The sequence below is a fragment of the Ambystoma mexicanum genome, chromosome 11, assembly GCF_040938575.1.
Source record: "Ambystoma mexicanum isolate Mex_15411 chromosome 11, UKY_AmexF1_1, whole genome shotgun sequence".
NCBI classification, from domain to species: domain Eukaryota; kingdom Metazoa; phylum Chordata; class Amphibia; order Caudata; family Ambystomatidae; genus Ambystoma; species Ambystoma mexicanum.
This window is the reverse complement of record NC_090934.1, coordinates 334,178,205-334,198,478: the sequence shown is the minus strand read 5'-3', so window position 1 is coordinate 334,198,478 and position 20,274 is coordinate 334,178,205.

Genomic DNA, 20,274 nt, shown 5'->3' with positions numbered 1-20,274 from the left:
CTTTTTAAAATTATGCTCTGGTCAAAAAAGGGGTGTGGCTTCCCACATCACAGGGTGGAATAACTGGTTTATCCACTTCCCCCAAGCTCAGCTGCTAGCAGAGGCACTGCCCCTCCCAGTTTCCCGTAAGAGGAAGCCACTTTTACGACGCCCCCAATATAACATTTGCCTGAGTTCAGGACAGGCCTTTGTTCAACTCCCTGTAGTCCCCAGCTGCTCTACCCCTAATCTAATCGGAGAGGTGACAACTCCTTTTGGCAAGGGGAAGAGTGGCTGAGCAGGTTTCAACTCCTGTCGGGGGTAGTTGTCAGGCAGAATCCAGTTTCATTAAGCCAGGTTTCAGCTAAATGTCACTTTTTGTTCCCAGTTTAAATCACTTACAATTTTTACATATACATTAAATAATTACTTCCTTCAAGTCATTTCAGAATATAGTTTTACATTGTATCCACCTCTTAGCAAGTCTTTCCTTGGTCTGGTTTTGTTTCATTTGTTCAGTTTTACACAAAAGTCTGGTGGTTTTAAAACGCCGGCTTTCTGATAGTGGTGAGTACTGGTAATGCAACCATTTTTGGGATTAAGAAAATGAATTCCCCACAGTTCTGGGTTGCTTTTGGCAATCAGAATTGCCATTCCGAATGGTTTCAGGCTACTGTGTGTGTAGCCCAATGGTGGTTTTAGGCAGTGCCCCCCTGTGCTCACAACATAGGCAAAAATGGGTGGCAGCATATTCTTCATGTTTTCCCTGTGCACTCTCTGGGGAGTTCTGGCCATCATGATGTTTTCCATGCCAGTACTGCACAGTTTTATCGTAGGGCTTGGATGCATGGGTAAAAACATCCCACAGGAGTCCTGCCCTCTCCCCTGGGTCACATTACCCTGGGCGGAAGGGCCAAGGCTCTCGCAGGGGAGCCTTCCCAGCTGCATTGGTCCTCCCATTTGGAGCCATCGATCTGTCAAGGTGAGCTGGTTGTAGACAATTGTTGTATAATCTGTGCTACAGCAGCTTTATTTATCTGTATCCTACAGAGTGTTAATACTATCTGTGTCTTAAAATCTATGAGTGCAGTTTCGGTACCATGTTGAGGCCTGAAGCCCGATTGTCGGATTCCTAGGAGATGGAAGTGCTCGAGGAAATGTTGGAATTGTTGGTATGCTATTTTATCGAGGATTTTACAAAGGAACGGTACTATAATGATGGGGCGGTAATTAGCGAGAGTGGAGGGGTCTAGATTCGGGTTTTTGAGCAGAGGGAGGACCCAAGACTGTTTCAAATTGTTAGGTACTACTACCTTATTTCTTTAAAGGAATTTTAGGGGTGCTGAATGCATGAAGGATTTAGGTTGTCTGCAAGTAGGTTGGATGCATGTGAACCCTACATCGGTGAGGAGCATGACTAGTCAGCTTTGTTCTTAGGACAGGGCCCTGCCCTGCTGCTAGTTTTGTGCCATGCCCTTGCATTTTTTGGGTGCCAACACAAGAGACGGCTGTGGAAAAAAGAGATGCCCACACAGGACCTGGTCACAGTTGGCAGCTTATAAAGGCATGTCAAAGGCTCGGGGCAATAATTCCTGATCAAAATCAGGCCTCGAAGGTTCTTGCAAGGAGAGAAGGATGGACACAAGAATGAGGTATATGCAAAAGAGAGGGAAGAAAAGAAAGCCTACTACTCGCAAAGGGCAGTCAGCGCTGGGGTGATTATGTGGATCGAGGTTCGATTTACATTTTCTGTCACTCGCTCTATTGACATATTTTGCACACTTGCACTTAGAGTCGGAGGTGACATTATCCTCACTTTTGGTTTACACGTGCAATGCACTTTGTATTGCTGTACTCCAATGGAACTTCAAAATCCCCATTTCTGTTTCCGACTGCTGATTGCTGTCACTCGGACACAATCATTGGAAGGTGGCATGGCCTGGGCAGAGGGCAATGCCATATGCTTTCTTGGTGTGAGGAATTCGGCCATCCGCACGGTCTGTGAGCACTCGCCTGGGCTTTTTTGAAATTTTAAATGAGTGATCGATGGTAGATCACCCTCCGTGCTAATTCGCACACATTTTTCTACGCTCGCCACACGACAAATGCATACACATGTGTACTTGGGTGGACACAGCCCTCAGGCGCAGACCCCCTGTCATATTTAGTTGGAATATGACAGGATGAGTACACAATGCATCTTCAGAAGGGGTAGGGAAACACCTTCCCTCTGCCATGGCCAGCCTAATTAACTAACAAAGGCTGCATTGATCCACTCTGTCATTTTGTTGGGCCCTGCAGTTTGGGGCAGCAATTTGCATACTAATCAGAAAGCAATACAAACAGGCCAACATAGGGCCTGACTACAGAGGCTATCAAAGGAGACAGGAAACCCCAACCTTTCATATGCAACTGTGTCAACCTGATGCTAGCTCCCAGCCTCATTATCGATTGACAGTGAAATGTCATGTCTGGGAATGCGTGTTTACAGTACACATCCCCGCATTCAGAAGGAACGAGTATGCGGATTCACGAAGCCAGACAATCTGGTCTCGCTGCAGCTTCAAGGGGGATCTGCCACTTTAATCAGGAACAACAGAGAGTTCCATTAACCAGAGGGACACTTTGATCCATAACAGACAAGAAGATGGGTGGGACTTAGTATTACATGTTTTCACCCCTTTACCTTTTCTGTCACAAAGCTCTCTGGTTATGACCTCATGCACACAGGAGATGGTTGGTGAGGGCCCAGGATTGGTTAATTAAAGTAGGCTTATCCCACACCAATCCCGGGGATCCATTTTGCTTTAAAAGAGGGCTGAGCCCCTCTTTTGGAAGATCATCTGAAGGCTTCACCAAAAGCAGAAGGAAGAACTCATCATTGGACCCAGACTAAAGGCACAGTCTGCCTTACATCTTCTGCCAGTGAAGGAAGGCCAGGACCACCAAGAGGGAAGCAAGATCCCTGCGCTAAACATCTCCCAGGGAACAGATGGAGATACCAAATCCAGAGGACCCTCAAGCAGCTCACGTACCAGTACCCAGCTACCACACACGTGCCCTGCTAGGCTCTGCATCAAACGTCCTAGGCGGGAAGTACAAGAGAGTCTCTGAACCCTAAACCAAGGACAAGGCAGCTGCCTACAACACACTCCTCATCTTTGGGCCATCCGCTTTAAAGGCCAACACAAGCCCAGTGAAGAAGCTAGGAGAACTGCACCGCTGACTGTTACACTGCAGTCGCTAAAGCTGTGTGAGATGCCTTGACCAGCGCTTCAGAAACGCCAACCAGCACTGAGACAACGATTCCTGAGCCACCGTGTAGGCTAGCCTGCAGCTGACCGACCAGCCTCGCTTGCCGAACTGGTTGTCGCCTGATACCCGCAGCTGTCTCCCATCTTGAACTCTGTCGCAGTAGCTGCATGGCGCCCTGAAATGAACTCAGCCCTTTTGAGCACCAAGAACACCTACATGCACAAGGTACATTGTGGTTCTGTCCCCCTGGTCCTTCTCTGAATACCCCTTGTGACATTTTATGACCCAATGTTCCCTTTGTGCTGAAACTAATTATCCTTGAACCATTGTGATTATTTTATATACAGACTACCCTCATGTCAGTATCCAGAGTGCATCCCTTTCCTTCTTTGAAACTGTCAACTGCATTCCTTTAAAGGGTGGGTATATTTCTCAGTGGGCTACAACTGTCATAATAATAAACTATATATTTGTTTTCAACCATGACTGGACAGTCCCTTTTATCATTGAGTAATAATTATGTTTTCGCTGTGTTGCAACTGACCAACGATCCACAACAAATAGGCCTACCATTCTGTCCACATTACAAGAAGGTTTATAATTTGCTTGTGTTTCCAATCTGTTCAGAAACATTCTGGTGTACTAGAGGTGCAGGGCTGATTGATGGTTTAGAAACCAATATTCATCCCTGGACCACTGGTGCTCGGGAAGTTGATTAGTCACACTTGGTACCAGTTCACTGGCGTGTCTGACCAGCTAACAAAATTGAACCTGGCCATCATTGTGTTTTGGACCTAAAAAATGAAATTCTTGGGAAAAAAGAAATTCCTGCAAGAAATTGCACACAGCCGTCAGAGCGGAATTGTTGCCGAATATGGACCAGTTCTGTTTAGCCAGTGCTAATTTGAGCCTGTCTCCCTCTAACTGTAATAGCAAAAGAACTAGTAGGTTGGTTGTGCTGTTGTACTTTTTCTGCTGTCACTTTCTGTGCATGAAGCTGACCCTCCCACTTCATATCCATCTCCAAAGGAAGGCTATTCCTCTGAGCATCAGACATCATAAGATGCAATCACGGCTACGCGCGCACCTGTGCGTCCTCTGCCCGTATGGTTCCCTCGCATTCCTTGATCGTGTGTGCCTCGTGCCCCTTCCATCTTTGTCTGCGCTAGAGCCTACATGTCCTCTTCTCTGCATGTACCTTCTCGCCCTGTGGGCCCCTACCATCCTCCTCCCTGCCCTTTTTCCCATCTCAGCCCCTTCCCTTACCCCTCTGTTACTAGTCTGTGCTCTTCTGCTTTTTCTTCTCCTAGGCCCCTATTTGCTAGACTGCTCTGTTTTCGTGTCTGCTATCTTTGACTGCTGTATACTTGTACTGCCTACTTCTGAATGTTTTTCACTCTCCTCCTTTAGGTTCCTTCGATCATTGTTCTGTTCTTGTGTCTGCTATCTTTGACTGCTGTATCCTTGCACTACCTACTTCTGTATGTTTTTCACTCTCCTCCTTTAGGTTCCCTCGATCATTGTTCTGTTACTAATCCCTCACTCTGCCTGGTTGTTCCCTCACATTGTACTATCGTCACCCCTGTTGTGTTCCTCATATGGTCTCTGTGCTCTCTCCTTTTTTCTCCTTTCCCATTAATAGTGGCAACTGATGGGGGGCTCTCCTGGCCCCTTCCACTCCACTAAGACCATTATTAACCTCCTTCTTTTTGATAGACGCTTCCCGCACCTCATCAATTTCCTTTCTTCTCCTGCTGTCTGTTTTTTTCCTTCTACAGCTCCTATGCCCCCACCTCTTTGGCTTCCTCTACTTCTTCTCTGGCTGCCCTGTTGCCTCCCTCCTACACCACCTCATTGGCATCTTCATCCTCCTCCTTGGACACCTTGCCCTCACCTCCTTCCTCTGCTGCCCACCCTCGGCCTCATTCTACACTTCCACAGAGCACACCTCTGACCTGAACTCCTTCCTGGAAGTCTTTCAAGGGTGGCAGCCTTCTCCACATTGCCACCCTCAACTCTCGTTCAACTGTCAATCAATCCTCTGACATCTGTCGTCTCATGGAAGAACTCGTCCTTGATGTTCTCTGTCTGACCAAGACATGGTTAATGGCCAGATCTGTCACAGGTTTTGACACTTTAACCCCTGACGGCTACAAGATGTTCTCCACGTCCAGATACAACTGTCCCAGTGGGGGTGTAGCCATGATCTTCCTGGAGTGGATCCCTGCCTCTATCATTCCTATGCAGGTCTACTCCTCCTTTGGATGCATGGTCTGCAGGCTCTCTCTCTCTCCAGGCCGCTCTTTTACTGTGGCTGCCATCTACAGGCTGCCTGGCCAGGTAACTTCCTTCCTCTCTGAGTGGGTGGACTGCTGCTCCTCCCTCCTTACTCCTTACCTCTACCACTCAACTCCTCCTCGTAGACCTCATCATCCACCTGGATGATTCCTGTATCTCCTCTGGACCCTTTTGCAACCACTTTGACTTTCTTTCTCTCTATTCTTCCCTCTGGCCCGACTCAATCTGCAGGGCACACCTTGGATGTTCGGATCTCCTCAGACCTCCCCTCTAACCCTCCCACCACTCCTCTCTCCGGGAGTGATCACTTTCTCCTCTCCTCTCATCTCTCGGTCTCTACTCCTCAGGCAGAGCCAACTCCAGCACTGCCACCCACCTTCTGGGTCATCTGACCCATGAAGTGTGTGTCAGTTGAGGCTTTCACCACCACTTTCTCTCCCCCTCCTGCACCTCTGGCTGACCCACATCCTGAAACAGCCCTTTCAAACCTTAATTCTTCTATCTCTGACACCCTTAATGTACTTGCCCCATCATGAGGATACGCTTGAAGCCCAAAGCCAAGTGCAACCCTTGGTACGAATCAGACCATGTCACCCTCAAACACAAGTGTAGGGTGGTGAGAGGAAATGGCTGGCATTATGTGCACCCTCTGACAAACTGACCTTCCGCCTGCTCCAAAGGCAGTACCGAGTCTCTGTCCACACTAAGAAGAGAACTCACAGCTTAGCCAGCGTCTCTGCGGCATCTAACAACTCTGGTGAACTCTTTAAAATCTGCAAGGAGCTGGCCAATCCTGCTGCAGTCTCTACCTCTCCTGTCCCCTCGCAGGCCCTCTGAATGGCCTTGGCTTCACATTTCATCTCTAAAACCCAGGAAATCCTGTACATCCTCTCTTTCTCTCCTCCTTCTTCCTCTACATTTTCGTCTACTTCTGGCCTTCCTGTGGCTGCCTCTCCTCCCTTGTCTACCTTTGCTTTGTTCACTCCTGACAATGTTTCTAGACAAGACCGATCTATGAAAGTCTAGTCAAAACAAGTTCTTCCCTGTTCATCCAAAAACATTAATGAACACCTTGACACCCTCGCTCCAGCTTTGGCCGACTTCTGAAACCACTCCTTCACCACTGAAGCACTCCCTTGTGCACCCGCTTCTTAAGAAACAGTCAGCGGACCCCTCCTGTCCGGCTGACTATCGCCCAATCTCTATTACTACTCTTCTGGGCAAACTCCTGGAAAATCTGGCCATCTCCCAGTTTAACCTTCACACTGAATCTGTTGGTTGTCTCCATGATCATCAGTCTGGCCTCTGAGCATCCAAAAGCACGGAAACTGCGCTCCAGAACATCCATGAAGACCTGCTCTCAAACCTTGCCACTAACCATGCTTCTGTCCTCATCCTCCTCGATCTCTCTTCTGCTTTTGATACTCTCAACCATGCCATCATGCTCAACCGGCTGTGTGATAACCTGGGTATCACTGATCAGGCCCTGGCCTGGCTGACCTCCTTTCTCTCTGACCGATCCTCCCAGGTCCAACTTGGGTCCTTCCTCTCCTCTATCTCTCTCTCTCTTTCTACCTGTGGTGTTCCCCATGGGTCTAATCCTTCTCCTTGGCTGTTCAACTAATACCCGCCATCTCTCGCCCACTGCATAGCTGCTCTCTGCTCCAACTTTCAGTGCTACACGGATGCCACTGACCTCACTTTTAGGCTCCCCTCAGCCGTCTCTTCTCCCTCTCTCATCGCGGATTGTCTGTCCGCAATCCAGGAGTGGTGTGCCGCCAGTGATCTCTGCCTTAATGCCAGTAAGACGGAGATCCTTCTCATCGGCTCACCAGCACCTTCCTTTCCTGTCACTCTCTGGCCACCCACTCTGAAGCCTCTTCCTGCTCCTACCTGTGAGGCTAAGAACCTTGGGGTCATTTTCGTATCCACACTCTCCTTCTCCCCTCACATCTCTGACATCTCTAAGTAGTCAAGTCAAACTACCAGCTGCACCTCCTCAGAGATATTCTTCCTTTACTCACTTCCCCCAGAAGCTCACTGTCTCCAGAGCTCTGGTTCTCTCTAGGCTAGACTACTGCAACAGCCTCTTTCTAAATCTACCTGCCTCTACTTATCCAGAATAGGACTGTGAGACTTGTCCTTGGCCTCAAGCCCATGGATCATATCTCTCCAGCAATGGAATCTCTTTATTGGCTCCCAGTGGCGGCAGGATCAAATTCAAGACCCTCTGGATTGTCCACAAGGCTTTCTGGGGCCTGGAATTGCAATACCATCAGCCCTCTCTACTGAAATATCTTCAGCGGTCGAAGTATACGAAAAGAAGTAGTGGAGCTATGTTCCCGTCAGTCTGCCTCACTCTCCACAAACCCCATCGCTGCACCCCCTCCCACACACAGTCCAAACCCCCAAACAAACACGCCTATTATTTAAGGGAATGTTCAGTGCAGTGCACTGAAGTGCAAGCTTCAACTTCTTCCTACACTTTTATTTTAAAACTAAAACGTTTTGGAACGGTTTCTTTTTTAAATAAAAGTATAGGAACAGTGAAAATGAAAAATAAAAAATATGAGAGCACCACTCCCGACCGCTCCCGCCCACTTCGACCTCTGAATATCTTCCTACTTGAGCTCTTTGCTCCTCCAACACCTTGAGGGTCAGTCGCTTTTCCAAGCAACGAGTTGGGGGCAGATCTCTTTCTTTGGCTGGTGCCTCCCTCTGGAACAGCTTTCCTGCCTCTCTGAAACTTGAGCAGAACCATATGCGGTTCTGGTAGCACCTCAAGACCTTCCTCTTTGCTTCTGCCTTCTCTCTTCCTCTCCCCTGAAGATCTCCTGTCTGATACATGCACTGGTCACCTGGCAACCCTCTGAATTCGGGCCCAGGTCCCTGCCTGTCCACCTGCAAACCTGCACTGCCTCTTGGCACCCCCTGCCATTGTGGTCTGTATCTGTAACCCTACAGTCCCCTCTCCTGTACTTATTAGACCAATACCTGGCACCTCTCACCCACTGCATAGCTGCTCTCTGCTCCAACTTTCGGTGCTACACGGATGACACTCCGCTCACTTTCAGGCTGCCCTCAGCCGCCTCTACTCCCTCTCTCATCCAGGATTGTCTGTCCGCAATGCAGGAGTGGTGTGTCACCAATGATCTCTGCCTTAATGCCAATAAGACGGAGATCCCCCTCATCGACTCACCAGCACGTTCCTTTACTGTCACTCTCTGGCCGCCCACTCTGGGGCCTCTTACTGCTTCTACCCGTGAGGCTAAGAACATTGGGGTCACCTTCGACTCCACACTCTCATTCTCTCCTTACATCTCTGACATCTCTAAGAAGTCAAACTACTAACTGCACCTCCTCAGAGGTATTCTTCCTTTCCTCACTTTCCCCCAGAAGCTCACTGTTTCCAGAGCTCTGGTTCTCTCTAGGCTGGACTACCGCAACAGCCACTTTCTAAATCTACCTGCCTCTACTCATCTAGAACAGGAATGCAAGACTTGTCCTTGACCTCAAGCCAAGGGATCGTATCTCTCCAGCACTGTAATCGCTTCATTTTCTGCCAGTGGCAGCAAGGATTAAGTTCAAGACCCTGTGCATTGTCCGCAAGGCTTTCTCGGGCTTGGACCTGCAATACCTCCAACTCTCTCTACTGAAATACCTTCCTACTCGAGCTCTTCGCTCCTCCACCTCCAACTCCTTGAGGGTCAGATGCTTCTCGTAAGCCACGAGCTGGGGGCAGATCTAGTTCTTCGGTTGGGGCCTCTCTCTGGAATAGCCTTCCTGCCTCTCTGAAACTTGAGCAGAACTATTTCCGGTTCTGGAAGCACCTCAAGACCTTCCTCTTTGCTTCTGCCTTCTCTTTTTCTCTCCCCTGCTGATCTCCTGTCTGATACATGCACTGGTCACCTGGCAACCCTCTGAATTCGGGCCCGGTCCCTGCCTGTCTAGCTGCAATCCCACACTGTCTTTTGGTACCCCCTGCACTTGTGGTCTGTACCTCTAACAGGACAGTCCCCTCTCCTGCACTTATTAGACACTTATTGTCTGCACTTCTAACACTTGACACCCGTTGGCTGCAGTACTTGCTGTTTTCTGATTTGTTGCCCTGCACTTGTCCATCCTTCCACCCCTCCCTCCCCCAACCCCGGCACTTCTCCCCTCCCCATTCCCCTGCACTTGCTTGATCGGTATGTCACTAGGCCTAGTATGATGATTGGTTTTGCCCTCCCTCTGTTTCCCCTACCTTGCCTTGTCGCGCCTTGAAACACTTGTGTATAGGCACGTTATAAATGCCATATCATATCATTTCATATTATAGCATGACTTCTTCTGCTGTGTTTTCTCATCGGTAAGCATACCCTGTATCTCACCCGGACCACACAGAAACTAAGGACAGCACCAAGAGGTAATGGCCTCTTATTTGGTGATCCCCAGAACTCGGCACCCCGTGGTTGACAATACCCAGTGGCATTGAACGCCAGTGTTAGACCCTGGCTGGTCTATTCTGATCTTGGAGACATAGGTAGGAATGAAGGTGAATTTTCCCAAACTCTTCTACATCTCAGCTCTACATCTCAGCTCTTCAGCTACTACAACTGCAAAGTTAATCCTGGCAACTTTGCAGGAGGTGATTGTGGTGCTTTCATAAACTAGTCTTACAATCCAATATCAAATACACGATGAATGTCCAGCCAGCGGTATTTACTTTTTAAGTGAAGAATTACTCTTTAATCATCTTAGTAAAATAGAGTACATTATGAAGCAACAAAGTCACAATGCTGTGTTTCTCGTACTTTCAATTTAGAACTAGAGATTTCAAAATGTTTGTAAACCTTTTGTTGCTCACTCCGCGAACTTTGAAGTATAAAAGTGTCTGTAGATTCAGTGTAGGTCGTTTTTGTGGTATCATAACATGACTTAAATTTAATTATAAGTCATTCTGTTTTATATAGTGGCACTCTATCTAAGGATCTTGTTTTGGAATGCTTGGTAACGGGTGTTATTAATTACCATAAATATTACCCACATGGCAGTACTGAATTTACCACCTCGAGCTATCATAGAGGAGTATCGAACCCTTGTCCTTGTGGCAGCCCTTTATTCTCAGAAACCCATGATGTATGCGTGAGCTATTCACTCTTCCCTAAATACGTTTTACGCAGGTCTGATTCTCAAGCTCTTATTATTATAGTGCCTCGTGGCTGTTTGAGTTGAAGGCTCCAGCAGGCACAGAAATATGCAAACACAACAGCTTGTTGCACAATTTCTTCCTAGCAGTCTCTTCTGGAGAGAGCTAGTCCTTGTCCAGGCAGAGTGTTCTCAGGGGAGCTGGACGAACAGCATTTGTCGCCTGTGGTAAATGTATGCAGATGGGTGATGAAAGAAAGAGAGCACTGTTTCTGTACTTGTGACCAGGTATCAGTAGAAACAAAGAAGCGCCGTAAAAATTTGCCAAAACTATTGGTACAGAAGAGAGAGAGGGGGAACAGGGGTTCTGAACTCAGAAAATCTGGTTGACATAACAACAGGCAGTAGGACCATGGCATGAAATTGTCAAATCACTAAACTCTCTTTTTCCAAACTCCTCTGCCGTACTCCCCAATGAGAAGCTCTCTAACAATACCTGCTCCAATCAGCAGTTTAGTAAGAAGCAAGTCGGGTGCCAGGCTTTGTATTTCCGATCTGCGCAGTGATGTCATATTGGGCTATTTTATTTGCTGTCTGTCTGGCTATTTTTGGGCCACCTATGACATTAGATCCATTTTTTGGTCCTCCTGAGGCTGCCATTCTAGAAACACTATCACTCTCCCCACCCACTCCACCCCGATTGCGTGTGCTGGTTGGGTTTTGCTTGTGATATTTTCGGCTACTTTTGACAAGCCCTCCCGAGGCTGCTTTGTTCTTAATGTTTTTTGCTCTCAACCAACTACCATCACCCACCCACTCTGCCCCCACTCTCTCTAACCCCACCGACTCCCACACCATTACTCAGCTTAACCCCACCCTCTCACCCTGCCTCTTCCCTCTCTACTCCCACCCACCCAATTCCCAGTCTCTCAACACCCACTCACCCAAACCCCACCATGTGTACCAGCGCCCACCGACCCTACCCCCACCCTCTCTACCGCACCTATTATTATTATTATTTTATAATATTTGTAGTACGCAGCCCACCCGCAGCACTCAGTGCGCAAAAGAGAAGGAAGAAAGTTACTAAAATGAAAAAAAGAGAAGGCCGAGAACCAAACAGAGGGAGGGAGTCCTATTCATTATAGTTAAAAAAAGTGGGGTTTGAATGCTTTGTTAAAGCTGTTAAGGCTTGCAACATTGCAAATATTGAGAGGGAGGGAGCTCCACAATGTGGGGGCATAGACCTGAAAGCAGATACCTCCAAAGTTTATTAACTTGTGCCTGGGTACAATGAGTTTGTTAGAACCACTGGAGCGGAGAGTGCACCGAATGGGGGCCTTTTGAAGGCGGTTAGTTGTACAGCAAAGTGCCTTGTCAGCCATGCATTTATGGGTGAGGGGAGTATTGTATGGGGAAGTCGATGCTGTACTGGCAGCCAGTGCAAGGATCTTCTTGATTCAGTAACATGATGCCGTGGGCCAAGGTTGCAGATCGCTCTTACAGCCCCATTCTGGGTTGTTTGAAGAATTTTTAGATTGATTTTGGATGTGCCAGCCAATAGCCTGTTGCAATAATCAAGCCAGGAGTTGACATGCGCAATGGCTAGAGAGGAAAGGTGCTTGGATGATAGATAGTGCTTGATTTGTCTTGGGAGTTTTTTAACATAGCCGCAGGATGTTTTTACATGCAGCACATGTTGTTTCATACCCAGCCTGGAAACAAGAACGACTCCTAAAGTTTTTACGTAGGACCGTACTGGAATAAAGCAGCATGAAATAGTTAAATAACTATATTTCAGATCAATATTTTGTATCCGCTGATTGAAGCCAACAATCATTAGCTCTATTTTTTCTTTATTCAGCAATCCTCCATCCTTGCATAAGGTTATAAGTTTTGTCAATGAGAGCACTTTGAGTTTCATAGTCCCTCGAAAGCTCAAAGACCAGCTCTGTATCATCGGCGTAATTAGTGTATTTAACCCCGACGGTATCCAGCAAGTCGAAAAGGGGTTCTGTATATACATTGAACAAGCTGAGCAAAATACAGGCACCCTGATGGACTCCGCAGGAAAGAAGCTCCTGTGAGTCCTGGAAGCCACCCATAGCAATACTGGCCCTTCCTGGGTCGAGGAATGAAGCAATCCAGGCAATGGCAGACTCGGAGTAGTTTATCAGTTTACCTAGTCTCTTAATCAGTAGCGAGTGATCAACCAAGTTGATTGCGGCAGAGATATCAAGCAACATAAGTAGTGCGATCCTGCCGCTATAAACAATTTCATCTAGGTTGGCTTGCAGGTCTAACATAGCGGTCACTGTACCGTGCATGGCACGGAACCTGGACTGACAAATACTTATACTATATAGTCTTGAAGTTGCAAGTACGCAGCCTTGTCTAAAATATTTATCATAAATGGAACATTTGTGATTGGTCGATAGTTACCAACAACCTCTGAATCCAGGGTGGCTTTCTTTAATACTGAGTGTAATCCAGACCTACTTTAGACTCTCTTGAACAAATGAGCTAGTGAAGGATGAGTTAATAATGTTGGTAATTATGGGTGAAAGACAGAGAATGGAATCCTTGATAATTGTTGCAGGGAATTCGTCACATACTCATGCAGTGGGTTTTTGCCCTTTCACAATGTTAATAAGGGAGTCTTGGGTAAGTGGGTTCAGACTAAATTCTGGGATGATACCACTCATGTTGGTCATTAAGACCTCATTGTTAGTTGTACAGCCAGTATTATTGAATAGGGCAAGACTGCTTTAATGATGGCCTGATGGTTCTTAATTTTTGTAAAGAATCTAGCTTGAATGTTTTGACACCAGAAGTCACTAGGGTGAACTGTATTGGTAGTGATTTTACTGCGATCGAGTTCTCTTAATATGCTAAATAATTATTTTTTGTACAATTTAGCATTAGTAATCCTATGTTGAAAGTTCAACTTTTTGCCGATAAAATAGATTTTTTATAGTCAGCAGCAGCTAAACAGTAAGTGGAGAGTGAGCCGGGGCAGGGATTTTTCCTCCATTGCCTTTCAGAAGATCTTTTATGTTTTATGTGCTTTATAATATCGGTGGAAAACAACATTCTTTCTATAACTTCGGTCTGTACTTTTTTACCAGTGATCGGGGCTAGCTTATTAATCGCTAAGGATGTGATGTTAATGAATTCCTGAACTAGAAAGTTAATTTTATTGGAGACAGGGGAGGATAGAAGTTGTGGAGAGAGAAAATAAGAGAAGGCTGTGGTGGAAGCTCTTTTAAGGTGTCTGGTTTGGATTTCTAGCTGAGGTTGTTGACAGACCTTTTTGTATGGAGTGGGAAGGACAAGGTCAAAGAGTATAAAATGGTGATTAGTCCAAGGTCATGGGGTGATATAAAGAGACGAGACGTGGAGATTGTGGGTAAGTACCCAGTCCAACGTGTGTCCCTCCTTGTGTGTGGGGTGTTTAATGAGTTGGTTAAACCCAATTACCTGGAGAGCGGCGATAAGAGAAGTGGCAATAGAGTCGGTTTCATCATCTTCACACAGATTAATATCTCCCTGTAATATAGTATGAGCGGTAGGCTTAGTAAGGTTACCTAGCAAGGTGAGTAATTGCTTCTCAAATGAAGATACACACGGGGGGGGGTGGCGATGAAGAATCACAATATTAATAGTGGTATTATCGTCAACCCGTAGCTTAATCAATAGATATTCACAGCTATCTTGTACGATCGTATTGAGGGCATGAATTTGCAAGGAATCTTTAAGAATGAAGGCAACTCCTCCATCCCTTCCCTCGGTAGATTACCTACTCACCCTACATCAACTCTTTATCCTCACCCACCCTACCCCCTCTCTCTCTATCCCAGACCTCTTTCTACACACATCCACCCACAATACCCCCACTCTCTCTAACCCAACCCAGCCAACTTTCAAACCCTCTCATCCTCCCTCTCACACTCTCGCTTTATTTCTTACTGTCTCACTATCAACTTTTACCTCCTCATATTTCCTCTTGATCATCATCGATGACACCCTCTCTCAATCGTTTGCTCCATTGATCTATTCTCCTTCCTTCTCATTATTTTGCACACCTGCGCACCTTATCACATACTCCTTTGAAACTTTGCACTCTCCTCCTTGAACTCTGGCGCCTATAAACGCGCAATGCAAAGAACAGCAGTAAATACTAAAAGCTTTTGTTTTGCCAATGCTTGTTTGACTATAGTACACTATGATGGGTTTTCTCATTCCCCTATTCCATCTCAAGGCTTTTTACAGAGCCGGGTAGCTTACATCTTTCCAGCAATGGTGAACAACATATATGTTGGAGGAACATACCCCTGCTGCACTAAGAATAAGAACAGAATAAACAATGCAAATACCTTCCCCCATACTTTTATACCATTTAAATGTAATTCAGAATGGACTCTCTTGCTATCCACTGTCAGGGTCCTGCTTAAATAAGCGGTCAGTGCCCGAGTCGTAGTAGAGGCCCTGGAGAAATACATTTAGAAGCAAGAGTCGAATTATTGGCTAACAAAATGCACGTTACGTCTCCAGGGGATATTATGTTAGCTTTTATTTTTTTTTATATCGATAGCGGTTTAACCTACGAAATGTGTGCTGCGATCTACTGCTTGAATGCAGGGCACACAATTAAATTGGGTCCCGTGCGGTTCCCATGAGGATGTGGACAACCACTTTGTGTGAAACACAGGGATTTTGCCTGACGTGTAGCAGGGACCCTGGAGAAACATATTAAAGGGTATAGTCGGATTATTGGCTTAAACATGACCATTATGTGTGCGGGGGATTTTAATGCGAGGCTTTTCATGATGCTAGCTGTTTCACCTATTCGATGCGTGCCACAATCAAATGCTTAAAAGTGGCACCCGCATTTAAAGCGGGGCCCTTGAGGATGTGGTAGTTGTGGTGTCACGTGACCCTGCGCGCGCGCAGGGACGTGACGCGGAAAGAATAAAGGAATCACCGGAACTGGCGGATCGGCGCCAGTCCGGGTTTAAGCATGCAAGCCGTGAGTCGCGTGTTTCATTGCGCACAGCTGCTCCCACGCCGCGCCCTGAACGAGCCTGCCCCCGCGCATCGGCAGGGGCCCCAGCAACACAAGGGGGCCCAGACATCCAACATCACAGTAGTCTACCTTCTGTGCAGCACATAGGGCATAGACAGGATGTGGATGTTCCGAGCAAGGACATGGTTCATTTTAATAGATTAATTGTGATCGTTTTTCTAGTCAACTTTTTTGTTTATTAATTGTAAGTGAAGGAGGTAGTGAATTTATTTCCATCAACCATAAGTAAAGTACCACAATGACCATCGCATGCACTGTACGTTTGAGTGAAGAATATTTTACCAAACCATCTGCTTTCTGTGGATTTTTTTAGGCTGACATACTGGACTCGTGCAACCTCACTTACGCATTGGCTCAAAGTCTTCTTTACATTTGTTCTATCACTTTCTCTCTAGTCGCCATGGCAGCCACAGTTTATCCTAGGGAGGATAGCTCAGGGGCAACGTTCTCGCCTTGCAAGCAAAATAACACAGAGCAACACAGGTTCGATCCCCAGGTCCGCACTTAGAAACCTCTGGATATTAAGCGCGTTATAAATAAGCAATCATATCGTATCCAGTCACCCCTCAGCAGCATGGAGTGATGACTTCATACCATTTCCTTCATCACTTTCCTCCAGGGCAATCCATTGGCCAGCACCAGTGGAGCTTTCTCTTCCATTAGCTAACGGATGATATGCAACACTGTTCTGCTACTTCCAATAGGTTGCACATGCACAAACTCTTTCATTTTCCATAATGTACATTTCACGTAACTGTCTGTGACAGTTTCCCGTGGGCATCTTTCGCAATTGACGAGATTGTCTAGGAACTCAATTATCACCTTGGTCGTCACCTCTCTCACAGATTGCACTACCAGCCACTTTATTCAATCAAAAGCTTCACATTTTCTTCATGACCATGGTAGGGTGCTACAATTTCCAGTGCTAACTTCGCCCATGGCTTATCTGGCACCTTGACAAGTAGCAGCAACAGAGAATCTTGCAACACTTTCGTAGATGACCCTCACGAGTCAGATTAACAATTGCTTCACTCATTGTCCCTTGCAAACTATTTAACTACTGACAATATTCTGCGTTTTACCTCCACCAAGCCCCCACTCATGTCCCCTATCACCCCCACCCCCCCGCAGTCAGGGGCAGCCTCCACCAAGCCCCCACTCATGTCCCCTATCACCCCCACCCCCCAGCAGTCAGGGGCAGCCTCCACCAAGCCCCCACTCATGTCCCCTATCACCCCCACCCCCCAGCAGTCAGGGGCAGCCTCCACCAAGCCCCCACTCATGTCCCCTATCACCCCCACCCCCGCAGTGCAGGGGCAGCCTCCACCAGGCCCCCACTCATGTCTCCCACCACCCCCTACCCCCCAGCCACCAGGGGCAGCCTCCACCAGGCCCCCACTCATGTCCCCTATTACCCCCACCCCCCAGCCACCAGGGGCAGCCTCCACCAGGCCCCCACTCATGTCTCCCACCACCCCCACCCCCCAGCCACCAGGGGCAGCCTCCACCAGGCCCCCACCCATGTACCCCTGCACCCCCACCCCCCCAGCCACCAGAGGCAGCCTCCACCAAGCCCCCACTCATGTCCCCTATTACTCCCACCCCCCGCAGTGCAGGGAACCCTCCACCAGGCCCCCACTCATGTCTCCCACCACCCCCACCCACCAGCCACCAGGGGCAGCCTCCACCAGGCCCCCACCCATGTCTTCCACCACCCCCACCCCCCAGCCACCAGGGGCAGCCTCCACCAGGCCCCCACTCATGTCTCCCACCACCCCGACCCCCCAGCCACCAGGGGCACCCTCCACAAAGCCCCCACTCATGTCCCCTATCACCCCCAGCAGCCTCCACCAAGCCCCCACTCATGTTCCCTATCACCCCCACCCCCCAGCAGTCAGGGGCAGCCTCCACCAAGCCCCCACTCATGTCCCCTATCACCCCCACCCCCCAGCAGTCAGGGGCAGCCTCCACCAAGCCCCCACTCATGTCCCCTATCACCCCCACACCCCAGCAGTCAGGGGCAGCCTCCACCAAGCCCCCACTCATGTCCCCTATCACCCCCACCCCCCGCAGTCAGGGGCAGCCTCCACCAAGCCCCCACTCATGTCCCCTATCACCCCCACCCCCCAGCAGTCAGGGGCAGCCTCCACAAAGCCCCCACTCATGTCCCCTATCACCCCCACCCCCACCCCCCCAGCAGTCAGGGGCAGCCTCCACAAAGCCCCTACTCATGTCCCCTATCACCCCCACCCCCCAGCAGTCAGGGGCAGCCTCCACCAAGCCCCCACTCATGTCCCCTATCACCCCCACCCCCGAGCAGTCAGGGGCAGCCTCCACCAAGCCCCCACTCATGTCCCCTATCACCCCCATCCCCCTGCAGAGCAGGGGCAGCCTCCACCAGGCCCCCACTCATGTCTCCCACCACCCCCTACCCCCCAGCCACCAGGAGCAGCCTCCACCAGGCCCCCACTCATGTCCTCTATTACCCCCACCCCCCAGCCACCAGGGGCAGCCTCCACCAGGCCCCTACTCATGTCTCCCACCACCTCCACCCCCCAGCCACCAGGGGCAGCCTCAACCAGGCCCCCACCCATGTACCACTGCACCCCCACCCCCCCAGCCACCAGGGGCAGCCTCCACCAAGCCCCCACTCATGTCTAATATTACCCCCACCCTCCCCGCAGTGCCGGGGAACCCTCCACCAGGCCCCCACTCATGTCTCCCACCACCCCCACCCCCCAGCCACCAGGGGCAGCCTCCAGAATGCCCCCACCCATGTCTCCCACCACCCCCACCCCCCAGCCACCAGGGGCAGCCTCCACCAGGCCCCCACTCATGTCTCCCACCACCCCCACCCCCGAGCCACCAGGGGCAGCCTCCACCAGGCCCCCACCCATGTCTTCCACCACCCCCACCCCCCAGCCACCAGGGGCAGCCTCCACCAGGCCCCCACTCATGTCCCCTATTACCCCCACCCCCCGCAGTGCAGGGGCACCCTCCACCAGGCCCCCACTCATGTCTCCCACCACGCCCAGCCACCAGGGGCAGCCTCCACCAGGCCCCCACCCATGTCTCCCACCACCCCCACCCCCCAGCCACCAGGGGCAGCCTCCACCAGGCCCCCACTCATGTCCCCTATTACCCCCCCCCCCGCAGTGCAGGGGCAACCTCCACCAGGCCCCCACTCATGTCTCCCACCACCCCCACCCCCCAGCCACCAGGGGCAGCCTCCACCAGGCCCCCACCCATGTCTCCCACCACCCCCACCCCCCAGCCACCAGGGGCAGCCTCCACCAGGCCCCCACTCATGTCCCCTATCACCCCCACCCCCCCGCAGTCAGGGGCAGCCTCCACCAAGCCCCCACTCATGTCCCCTATCACCCCCACCCCCCGCAGTCAGGGGCAGCCTCCACCAAGCCCCCACTCATGTCCCCTATCACCCCCACCCCCCAGCAGTCAGGGGCAGCCTCCACCAAGCCCCCACTCATGTCCCCTATAACCCCCACCCCTCCGCAGTGCAGGGGCAGCCTCCACCAGGCCCCCACTCATGTCTCCCACCACCCCCTACCCCCCAGCCACCAGGGGCAGCCTCCACCAGGCCCCCACTCATGTCCCCTATCACCCCCTTCCCCCCGCAGTCAGGGGCAGCCTCCACCAAGCCCCCACTCATGTCCCCTATCACCCCCCCCCCGCAGTCAGGGGCAGCCTCCACCAAGCCCCCACTCATGTCCCCTATCACCCCCACCCCCCGCAGTCAGGGGCAGCCTCCACCAAGCCCCCACTCATGTCCCCTATCACCCCCACCCCCCAGCAGTTAGGGGCAGCCTCCACCAAGCCCCCACTGATGTCCCCTATCACCCCCACCCCCCAGCAGTCAGGGGCAGCCTCCACCGAACCCCCACTCATGTCCCCTATCACCCCCACCCCCCAGCAGTCAGGGGCAGCCTCCACCAAGCCCCCACTCATGTCCCCTATCACCCCCACCCTCCCGCAGTGCAGGAGCAGCCTCCACCAGGCCCCCACTCATGTCTCCCACCACCCCCTACCCCCCAGCCACCAGGGGCAGCCTCCACCAGGCCCCCACTCATGTCCCCTATTACCTCCACCCCCCAGCCACCAGGGGCAGCCTCCACCAGGCCCCCACTCATGTCTCCCACCACCCCCACCCCCCAGCCACCAGGGGCAGCCTCCACCAGGGCCTCACCCATGTACCCCTGCACCCCCACCCCCCCAGCCACCAGGGGCAGCCTCCACCAAGCCCCCACTCATGTCCCCTATTATCCCCACCCCCCCGCAGTGCAGGGGAACCCTCCACCAGGCCCCCACTCATGTCTCCCACCCCCCCCCAGCCACCAGGGGCAGCCTCCACCAGGCCCCCAACCATGTCTCCCACCACCCCCACCCCCCAGCCACCAGGGGCAGCCTCCACCAGGCCCCCACTCATGTCTCCCACCACCCCCACCCCCCAGCCACCAGGGGCACCCTCCACCAAGCCCCCACTCATGTCCCCTATCACCCCCAACCCC